The 9,044-nt window shown below is 41.6% G+C and overlaps 1 long non-coding RNA gene across 1 annotated transcript; it reads left to right on the top strand.

The window, feature by feature from the left end:
* Nucleotides 1-6,731: 6,731 nt before the first annotated feature.
* Nucleotides 6,732-8,796, top strand: LOC138650879 (uncharacterized). Its single transcript, XR_011315413.1, has 3 exons — nucleotides 6,732-6,851; nucleotides 7,524-7,640; nucleotides 8,775-8,796. It is a non-coding gene; the product is annotated as an uncharacterized lncRNA (long non-coding RNA).
* The last annotated feature ends 248 nt before the right edge of the window (nucleotides 8,797-9,044 follow it).

Below are 9,044 nucleotides of genomic sequence, written 5' to 3'. Positions count from 1 at the left end.
TGATGGAGATCGTTTGTGAACAGCAGTTTTCAGCTCTTTCCACAGATTCTCGATTGGATTGAGGTCTGGACTTTGACTTGGCCATTCTAACACCTGGATACGTTCCATTGTAGATTTTGCTTTATGTTTGGGATCATTGTCTTGTTGGTAGACAAATCTCCGTCCCAGTCTCAGGTCTTTTGCAGCCTCCTACAGGTTTTCTTTAAGAATGGTCCTGTATTTGGCTCCATCCATCTTCCCCTCAATTTTAACCATCTTCCCTGTCCCTGCTTATGAAAAGCAGTCAGAAACCATGATGCTGCCACCACCATGTTTGACAGTGGGGATGGTGTGTTCAGGGCGATGAGCTGTGCTGCCTTTACGCCAAACATATCGTTTGTCATTGTTGCCAAAAAGTTCGATTTTGGTTCTATCTGACCAGAGCACCTTCTTCCACATGTTTGGTGTGTCTCCCAGGAGGCTTGTTGCAAATTTTAAACAACATTTTTTATGGATATCTTTGAGAAATGGCTTTCTTCTTGCCACTCTTCCATAAAGGCCAGATTTGTTCAGTGTATGACTGATTGTTGTCCTATGGACAGACTGTCCCCCCTCAGCTTTAGATCTCTGCAGCTCATCCAGAGTGATCATGGGCCTCTTGGCTGCATCTCTGATCAGTCTTCTCCTTGTTTGAGAAAGTTTAGAGGGACGGTGCATAATCAGCCCAAGTCATAAGTTTGGACCCACATGTTCCTGCAGTGGTCTTCCCAGTTCTGTTTGGAAAGTGGAAATTGTAGATTCAATCTGATGGCAGCAAAACCATGAAGCAACGCCCATAGAATCAAAGAGTGAAGAAACCAATGAAAGGAACCAGAAAGTGTGTTAGGGTACGCTCACACAGGCCCTTAAAGGGGTATTCCCATCTCCAAGACCCTATCCCAATATGTAATAAAGAGGAGGACACAGGGAATGCTTAAAAGTTGGTATACAAAATTTATTGAAAACTAGAAAAATCAATAAAAAACACACATAAATACAAAAATAAGGACACCATGAAATGGCATCCAGTGTCAATAATAATCACACATAAATAGTATGGAAAAGAGGATCTGCCGCCTCAAACCCCATTACCATTACGCCCATTAGTGTGACCCAATAATAATAAATCATGCCTAATCTGGCTACTCTCCAGGGCCTGGCTTAGGGTCATAATACGGTTTGAACCAACCCATGGAAAATCCCATATAAGGCGTCTTACATGGGATTTCAGTGTGATTATTATTGACATAGTCCTGGATGCCATTTCATGGTGTCCTTATTTTTGTATTTATGTGTGTTTTTCATTGATTTTTCTAGTTTTCAATAAATGTTGTATACCAACTTTTAAACACTCCCTGTGTCCTCCTCTTTGAAACATGATCAGGTTGGAGTTGTATGTGTAGGGGCCGAGACCCGTTTCTTGGTTATCCTTTAAATATGAGTATGGATTTCTGTTTATTATATCCCAATATGTAGTAGGTGTAATAATATTAGCAACTACCTTCTATTAGAAATGCAGCATAGATTTTTTTATTTATTCGCTATGTCTCTTCCCTCATGTCCAGGCATTGCAGGACCTTAGGTATCCATAGTTACGACCTCTAGCAACTAGATAACTGTCACCAGTTCATCAGTGACCATGGATACCTAACCATAACCATGGATACCTTAGGTATGTATCGTTATGGTATGAACAGGGTTGGTGGCTGATCTCACGTCTTCTGGTGACTGCGCCACGGGCCCCAGGTGGAAAGAAGGGGGTCCTGTGTTGGGCACTGAGGCAGTATATATCTGCCAAATTGTGAAATGTCAGCACTAACCTGGAGCGATGACTGTGGTGTGTATGAGCTGTGCTGGTTACATGGAGGATCTCCTTCTTGACTAATGCTCCACACTACAGCTCTCAGCATTCTATACTCCAAGTGCTATTATGACATAATGGAACTGATGACGTTGTTGTGATGTCATAGTAGAGGAATGAGCACGGTGGCGTAGTGGTTAGCATTGCAGCGCTGGGATCCTGGGTTCTAATCCCACTCAGGACAACATCTGCAAAGAGTTTGTATGTTCTCTCCGTGTTTGCGTGGGTTTCCTCCGGGCACTCCGGTTTCCTCCCACATTCCAAAGACATACTGATAGGGAATATAGATTGTGAGCCCCGTCGGGGACAGTGATGATAATGTGTGCAAACTGTAAAGCGCTGCGGAATATGTTAGCGCTATATAAAGATTATTATTATTATTATTATTACTTATGAGAGTGCGGCCAATCTCTGATGTCACAGCTGCCGCGCACAGCCCTCCACATCCAGTCACCTCTTCCTAACAGCCAAAATGGAAGGATGTGTGGCTGATATAACAGGGTTAGTGCGGCCTGCACTGTAATGGGGTCCTGTGGCCACACAGTTAGGTTGGCCTTGCTCGTGGGCTGTGTATGGTGGCCTTGTGGTTGGCACTGTTCTGGGGACACTGAAGGATACAAGCTGGTATTGCTATGGGGGCATGGTGAAAGGAGCTATTCGGAGGATACAGTGACTGGAGACATTAGAAAGTTCTTTACAAGAAGCAAATACAAAATAACAATTCTTCATAAACACCTTATGGCTCCAGCACCGCTGCTCTGGTGCCCTCTGGTCTGAGCCATCCATGCTGCAGCTAGTCACATGCCCGCATTACCACTGAGGCCCATGTGTAAATGCAGGAGCCATGTGCACAGGGAGGGCACATTATTGCTGCAGGGAAGTGGACACAAACCCCTGGGGGTCCCTGGAGCAGCAGGGAACCTAAGAATGATTGCTATTTTAGCACTTGCTGCCATTAGGGAGATTTTTGGCCAGCCTCTATAAGGTGGAACTAAGATGGCACCTTGTTGTGGGCACTGTGACTGCCGGCACCACATGGACTTTACTACAAGGACCTTAACTGTTAGTGTCCATCCAAGCATCTGAGTCATCGCTCACATTCTGCAGTGGGACTGTTACACACAAATGAAGCTATGCAGGGCAGCAGTATTGTTCCTGCCATTTTGTAGGAAATGGTAACTATGACGACCGGAACTGATGATCACAAGCTGCAAGTAGTGGGCAATACACCCCCAAATTTACACAAGGTCCAGTACAGCGACTCGTGTCATAGGAATACTGACAAAACTTATATCCAACCGCAGAGTTACAGCTACACGTGTCAAATGGACAGTGCTCAGCAGAAATGAGTACACCCCCCTCTGAAATGTAAGATTTTAATCAATATCTCACTGAATATTATCAGCAATATCACAATATTATTATCAATATCATTCATCTAACTTTAATTTTATGGGTTAAAAAATGTTCCATAAAACTCATGTGATGGGGCGTGTGACAGAGGACGCAGGGACAGCAAACCAGGGAACAATCCCAAAAACGGTCATTCCATGTCAACTCATCCAAATCTGAGCATTTTTTCACCTGACATCTTGGGATATTTATTTTCTTTAGTGTTTTTTGAAGTGATAATTTAGTGAATTAAAATAATACGTTTTGAATTTTTATCTTCTTTAATTTTTTATAGATTCCTAAAGTTTTGAAAAAGCCAGGATTTTGTGCTTGTACGACTTTACATTTATTATCATATCTTGGGCTAGAATTAAGATAAAGAGATGGAGGAGCCAGCGTTTTGTTCAGAATTGTACAGGCTTCAAACTGATATGTCACAAGTGAATGTTTGTTGATATTTTGTTTTTGAGGAGTCAAATTCTAAATTTTGATATGCGATTTTGGGGAAACTATATGTTATGAATTATTCCAAAAATTGCATATGTGTTACTTGTGTTCTTGGTTACATTTATTCATGGATTCAAGTTGGAATCTCCGTAGGATCATAATTAGAAGAGTGATTTTCTAAATGCAGCCTCATCCTAATCATATATGTTTAATACCAAACTAAAAAAATCAATATTCTTTTTAAATATACATGTAACAATGTTTTATTATTACATCCCTAGACATGTCCTTTTTCTAGTTTTTAAAAAGAATAGTACACTAGTTACTTCATCAAGATATAAAATAAAACAATATGAGCGAGTCTTAAAGGGAACCTGTCGCCAGGCTTGGCCGATATAAGATATGGCCACCGCCTTTCAGGGCTTATCTACAGCATTCTATAATAATGTATATCTGGCCCCTACCCGACCTGAAAGATAAGAAAAATAAGTTTTATAATACTCACCTGCATGGCGGTCCAGTACATTATAGAATGCTGTATCTGTGCCCTGAAAGGCGGTGGCCGTATCTTATATTGGCCAAACCTGGTGACAGCTTCCCTATAAACAATAGTCTTTCCACTGAGCTTCTATCATCAATTTGCCCTTCTACAGGATGAAATATAATCTTGTCCACACTCTCTTACTAGCAATGGCTGTTTCCTTTTATGTCAGTATGTATGGCTGTTATGTCGTTTTGGGTCCACCTGAGTTAACCCATTAATGACCGCCAATATGCATTAAAACGGCGGTCATTAAGGGGCTTTATTCCCTCATTGCCATTTTAAAATGGCAATGGCGAATAAGGGAATAGCACCGCTGAGCGATTCCCACAATTGTCAGCTGTGCATGACATCTGACACTCTACAGTATTGGACCAGGCCAGCTTTGCGATTAACCCCTTAAACACCGCTGTCAATCTCGACAGTGGTATTCAAGTTGTTGTAAGGGAGTCACAGGACCCCCTTAGCATTCATCGGACCCCTGCGATGAGAATCGCAGGTCCCGATGGTTACAATGGTACCATGAGGTCACGCGATGACCTCACAGTACGGTGGCCTGTGAACAGATCTGCCACCAGGAATTTCAGGGTTCCATACAGGCAACATTTTCGGGCCCCCTTGAGTCTCCGCCCAGGCTCCACCCTATAACCACCTCCACCCCTCAAACCTTCCACAGACCCACCGCCCTCTCATGGAAAAATCCAACCATTGGAAACCGCAAAGATCTGAACAATGGGGAACTTTGATCCCCATTTTAAAATGCAGCGGCAGGTGGGATATCTGTCTGCAGATCCATTCATGCTCTTTGGGGTTTCCAGAAAAAGCCAAGTGCAGCCACTGAGGGAATGAATGGATCAGTGGTCGAGTCGCACATGAGCTCCCTTCTAATGGGGATAAAAGTTCCACATTTGGCTGATCAGTGCGGGTCCCAGAAGTGAGACCACCACCAATCAATAAGTTATCAGTTATCATCAGACCATGTTCAGTATTTTACATTATTTTTTTAAGCAAATGTCAGGAACAGAAAAATCAGAGGAAAAGTATAATAGAAACACACAAATTCGACTTTTCGGCAGGGGCTCCGTATATCTCGGGTGTTTTAGATTATAAGGGACTTAGACCCAGTACACTAAAGGTCCAGTGTCTGCATTGAGCACATACTTTGACTACCCCTTAGCCACTCACCCGTGACTGGAGGCAGGACCATAACTTATTTGTCCTGTTCGGGGGTAAGAACGGGAAGGAAGGCCTCTAAAGCATCCATCGCTAGATGGATTACCACCTTAATTTCCTTAGCCTATCAGTCTGAAGGTGTTAGCACCCCGGAAAATTTGCGAGCCCACTCCACTAGAGCTTTGTCAACTTCCTGGGTTGAGAGAGAAGGTGCCTCAGTAGACCAAATCTGTAAGGTGGGAACCTGGGCCAGGCTCAACACATTCTGCAGGCATTATAAATTAGATGTGTTATCTGGCCATCAGATGGCCTTTGGGAGGAAAGTCCTCCAGGCAGTAATCCCACCCTGAGGAGGTACTTGGGTATTCTCCATGGTGCTGTCAGGGGGGACGTCCTGGAAAAAAGTTTTGAGACCTTCCGGTAATTAAGTTTCCAAGAGTCCATCCTGACAACACGGTTAGTTCCCTCCCTGATTATGCTATGTCATATAATGTAATATGATATTGTCTAATAATTGTTATTTGCATTATCCATGTTTTGGTACTTGTTAAAACACGGAGGGGCCTTTTAACCTCTCATGTGTTTCCTGTTCCTGCAAGGAGGACTGCCTCCATGGTTCTGTCAGGATGGACCCCTGGAAACATAATTACCGGTAGGTCTAATACCTATTTTCCATGCCTAAAGTATGATGAAAAATTTTCCACGTTCCAATATACCTTTTTATTGCCAAATTTACTAATACTGTTTGAATTTGACAGTCTATTTTTCCACTTATAATTAATAAATTCACTTTACATACTATAAGTAATAAATGTACTGCAGCTTTCTTCAATGGAAAACCTGTATAGTATTGTAAACTATATATCAAGGCATTGGCTTAAAGGGACACTGTCACCTGACCAAACTGTAAAGACAAGAGTAAAAGGTAAATTCCAATCAATTTGTAAACCAATGACAACCCATTTATTAAAGGGACACTGTCACCTGAATTTGGAGGGAACAATCTTCAGCCATGGAGGCGGAGTTTGGAGGTTTTTGATTCACCCTTTCCTTACCCGCTGGCTGCATGCTGGCTGCAATATTGGATTGAAGTTCATTCTCTGTCCTCCATAGTACACGCCTGCGCAAGGCAATCTTGCAGCCAGCGGGTAAGGAAAGGGTGAATCAAAAACCCCAAAACCCCGCCTCCATGGCTGAAGCTTGTTCCCTCCAAATTCAGGTGACAGTGTCCCTTTAATAAATGGGTTGTCATTGGTTTACAAATTGATTGGAATTTACCTTTTACTCTTGTCTTTACAGTTTGGTCAGAAATCGCACGTTGAATGTGCCCGCTTTTCACCTGATGGTCAGTATTTGGTGACTGGGTCAGTGGATGGATTTATTGAGGTGTGGAACTTCACAACAGGGAAAATAAGAAAGGCAAGTACTTTACTTTGTATATAACAGTAAGTTTTGCTTTATTGAAATAAGGATTCTGCTGACATGATTGTGATTGAAATAGTCTGTGAGGGCATAAACTGCTGCCTGCATGGCACCTAGTTGTGGCCCCCGTACATAGATGACCGGTCAGACAGTGGCTTTCACAGTAGATCCTCCACATTCCACTCTAGACATCTACCAAATGCAGATGTTTGTCACACTACCTGATAGTGAATTGTGATTCCTTAGTCCTGAGACACATTGCTGACCACCCGGGCCAGCCCCTGCACGACTATATAGTATAGTGAATGTAAAAGCATATATTTGTGAAAGGGGTTGACCCATGAACAATGTACATTTTAATCACTAGATCTTGGATTAAAAATACATTCCACAAAAAAAATGTTCCTGTACTGGGATAATCTTATAAATGTGCCCCTGCTGTGTACTGTGTAATGGCCGTGTCTGACCGTACAGGAACATGGTCTGATCATATTTAAAAATTAGCTGGATTCTGCCTGACGGCTAAAAACTGATATGTGAAAAAGGCCTTATGCATTTATTGTAAACATTTCTATTTCCAGCCAGAAGTTCATTCATTTCTACGTTGGGCTTTCAGACGATAAAAGCTGATCATGTAACACTTGGTTTTCTGTTCTACTGTCTCTTTAGGACTTGAAGTATCAAGCACAAGATAACTTCATGATGATGGATGATGCTGTATTGTGCATGTGCTTTAGTAGAGATACCGAAATGTTAGCGACAGGAGCACAAGATGGTAAAATTAAGGTACAATTATTTTTTAATTGCATAAGCTTCCTTTTTTTCCTTTACATTATACAATGCAAATATAGTATGTGGAAATATGAAGGGAAAACTGACCACACCTAAAGTTTCCATGACTTCCATGTGTCTACTTCTTACCTTTTCTTTTTCTTGATGGTTCTATGACTGAACAACACTTGGATGGTTGAATTACAACAGTCTGTGTCAGGCTTCATTGTCATGCTTTTATATTTTAGCATTACAGAATCTACAGTTCTGTGCAAAATTTAGGCAGGTGTGGAAAAAATGCTGCAATGTAAGAATGCTTTCAAAACTAGAAATGTTTAATAACTGAGACATAAAAAAATCCAAATTGATTGAACAAAAGCAAAATCTAAATCATATCAGTATTTGGTGCAACCACCTTTGCCATCAAAACATCATCAATTTTTCTGGGTATTCTTGTATACATTTTTTAAAACTGCCATGAGGAATAAGTAAATATCACCACCCAGCTAGCGCAAATCCCACAAGTCACAGAGGATGCCCTGCGTCATTGGCCTCGATAGGGTTTGGAACCAATCGGAGCGGCTTAATCCCTTTAGATACCTCTGTCTGGGACCGCTGCATCTAAGTAGTTTAAAGGCTCTTTTTTTTTACACCATCAGCTTCCAGGAATTGTAATTGCAGGGCTGATGGTTGCCATGGAACCATGAGGTCATCTGATGACCCCAGGGTATGGTGGACTGCTGGATCCAGCTAAGCGGGGTGTGTCAGGCAGTACACGAGAACTGCAATGCATGAGCCCAGCGATCACCGTAAAAAATATTCATGTTCCACAATGGGGCCAAGTGAAAAAGTAATAAAAATAAATAAATAAAAAGTGAATGTGTTAAAATAATCACCACTAAGAAAAGTGTTTGTATCCAAACAAAAATAATGACCACACAAATGATATTGCCACATCTGGAACAACCAGAAACGCCATGCAAACACCATAAAACATAATGAAAAACATGCCAAAAATGTTTTTTTCATAATACTGACACACAAAAAATTGCATAAAAGCGATCAAGAAGAGATATGTGAAAAAAATATATATGCACCAAATTAAACGCCAATGATACAATAGAAAGTTACTCTATTTTGCTTTTGCAGGTGTGGAAAATTCAGAGTGGCCAGTGTTTGAGGAGGTTTGAACTTGCTCACAGTAAAGGTGTCACTTGCCTTAGTTTCTCAAAAGACAGCAGTCAGATCCTCAGTGCTTCGCTTGACCAAACTATCAGGTGAGCTATTGTTTTCCATATTTCATCCCCCCCAACATTACTGTTCCAAGATTATAGTTATAAATGTTTTAACGGTCCCAAAACATGTCCAAGAAAATTTGAAAAGGTAAGAAGCCGAAGAAATTAAAGGGACTCTGTCACC

The sequence above is a fragment of the Ranitomeya imitator genome, chromosome 1 (genome assembly GCF_032444005.1).
Source record: "Ranitomeya imitator isolate aRanImi1 chromosome 1, aRanImi1.pri, whole genome shotgun sequence".
Classification (NCBI taxonomy): Eukaryota; Metazoa; Chordata; class Amphibia; order Anura; family Dendrobatidae; genus Ranitomeya; species Ranitomeya imitator.
The sequence above is the reverse complement of the archived record's forward strand: the minus strand, read 5'-3'. Positions and strand labels throughout refer to the sequence as shown.